The sequence below is a fragment of the Microcebus murinus genome, chromosome 7 (genome assembly GCF_040939455.1).
Source record: "Microcebus murinus isolate Inina chromosome 7, M.murinus_Inina_mat1.0, whole genome shotgun sequence".
Taxonomy (NCBI): domain Eukaryota; kingdom Metazoa; phylum Chordata; class Mammalia; order Primates; family Cheirogaleidae; genus Microcebus; species Microcebus murinus.
Window position 1 is genome coordinate 34534228 of NC_134110.1, and position 2696 is coordinate 34536923.

Genomic DNA, 2696 nt, shown 5'->3' on the forward strand with positions numbered 1-2696 from the left:
GGGTCAAGGGCTCAGGCTGGAAGGCAAGTATCTTGGGTTTGACGCCTGGTGTGCCGCTTCCTTCCTCTGTGATCTGGACCAAGTGACTCATTCTTAGTGTGCCTCAGTGTCTTTGCATGTAAAATGGACATCAGGCAGTACTTACCTCATGGAGCAGTTACCTGATGCTTTCTTAGCAGGTGTGAAGCACAGTGAGCCCCTGCAAGTGTTAGTGACACTGAAGCCTGGGAGAAAATGCTCAAGAAATGTGCGCAGCCAATATTGGCTATCTCTGAGGAAGGTTTATTGTTGAACTCACACCTTTCATTGCATTTAATATTTTTGAAAGGACAAATGAATTATACTTGCTGTTTAAAAAAAAAAATCACTGATTTCGAAAGAATACATTTGTAAAAACCCTCTTGGAGGGGTAAATGTATCCTTCTAGCTCATTCCCTATAATAAAGGGTGGATGGACCCAGGAGGCAGGCAGTGGGCTCTCTGCCCTACCCCACCCCCAGCACACTGGGCTTCCACTGTGCGGTTCTGACCTCCTGGAGCTGTCCCTTTTTAGGTCAACCTCCCCCAAAGGCCTGGGAGCTCTCCAAGCACAGGGATTGCATCTAATTGATCCTTTCTGTATCTCCAGGGTCTGGCCCAGTGCTTGGCACACAGTTGGTGCCTAATGAGGATTTGCTGAGAACTTGAGGGCTTATTAAAGGAAGTAACTTCTCCAGTCTGACAATAAACATGCTCCCTTCTGACCCCTGAAGAATGCTCTTGGCACTTGTCTCCAAGTCAGGCCCTACAAATGAACACTGTGTTAATTACACAACAAAACAGCACATTCTGGACTCAGCCTCAGAGCAGCTGACTCTCCCGGCTGCCTTGCCTTTGTCCAGCTGCTGCAGAGGTTGTCCCTGGGGAGGGGACCTCCAGCCCTCCCAGTCCAGGGCAACAACCCCCAGGGGCCTCCAGGGATTGGCGGTGACCTGTGAAAATGAGTCATGCAGCCTTGGTCACAGATTCACTTTGTATATCACACAGGAAGAGTTTTCGCTTCCACAGGTTTGTTCCCAACAAACAAAACCAAGAAAAGATGAAAGAAAAGAAGAAAGAAAAAGAGACAGAGAGGGAGAGAGAGACAGAGAGGGAGAGAGACAGAGACAGAAGGAGAGTGAGGGAAGGAAGGGAGGGAGAAAGGGAGGGGGAAAGAGAGGGAGGGAGGGAGGGAGGAAGGAAAGAAATTCATTTTTCCTCGATAGATTCTCTATCTTGCTTCCCTCTCCCACCAACTTTAGAGAGATTCGCGTGTTGGGAAGTATTCCTCTCTTATAAAAGACCACCAGAAGAAGCTCACTGATAGGGCACTTGGCCTGGGGCACCCCAGGGGACAGTGGGGATGGGGAGAGAGCTGGTGTCCTACACACATGGGCAGCCAAAACCTCTACTCTAGCCCACTTCTGCCCTGCAGGAATGTGGGCCCAATGATGCCAGTTTTCCCTCTTTCAAGTGAAAACTTGACAGCTGGAGTTTTATTTGAAATGTACAGATTTTTTAGTCACTGTGTCTATGTGCTAAAGGCCCAAAGAAAAAAGGGAACAGATAAGTATGTTTGTCAGCCATCTGAAGCCCACGAGCTCGCAATTCCTGAAGCTCTTTCCCACTTACCAGGTGGGTAAGCCAAGGGGCCACAGCCTGCCCAAGGCCGCTGGGAGTCAGTGAGTGTCCGGGAGGGAGATTTCTGACTTCCCAGCCCAGACCCTTCCCTCTGCTCTGCCCCCTTGAGGCCAAGGGTCTGTGCACCCCAGAGGCGATGTCTCAGGGGAGAAATCGGGCCTCTCGCTTCCCTCTGAGCCCCAGTGGCACTCTTCCCAGGAGCCCAGCATGACGGTGGGCACCCCCGTGGCCTGGACCACCCCCACTGTGGGTGCCAGGACCGATGCCCAGCCTGGGGGAGCATATCGGGTGATGTTGCCCATGAGTGCACATTCATACCGCCACCAACCACCTCCTGTCTGCCAGCAATTTCTCATTTTCCAGACTTTATAGTACAAGCCCGGAGACATTAAGTCACCTCCCCAAAGTCCCCCTACCACCAAGAGAATGAGCAAGAGTTGAATCCAGTTACCCTTCGTATCTTCTGTCTCTCGTATCCTACATCCAGCCACCTGTCGGCAGGGACTGTCGTTTCTACCTTAAAAACATGCCCCCATCCAAGCACTTGTCCCCACCTCCAATGTCCTGCCCTGGTCTGGCCACCGGGGCCGCCATGTTACTACCTTAAAAACATGCCATCATCCAGCCACTGCTCTACTCCAAGGGCCTCCTCTCTGATTCAACTCTTATTCCCACTGAACTCAAATTGCCACACAGCATCCAGGGGAACCTTTTTAAAAGGTGAATTTGGGACTTTATTCCTTGGCTCAAACCCTCTGCTGGTCTCACTGCAATTTAGGATGAGGCCCACACCATCCCTTGCAGGCTCTGCAAGGCCTGTTACGGGCTGAACTGTGTCTCCACCCCTCCAAGTTTACATGTTGAGTTCCTAACCCTGGGGACCTCAGAATGTGACTGCATTTGGAGATAGGGCCTTTAAAGGGGTAATTAATGTAACATGGGGCCATTAGGCTGTGCCTTAATCCAATAGGGCTGGTGTCCTTACAAGAAGAGGAGATTAGCACAGACACAAACAGAGGGAAGATCAAATGAAGATG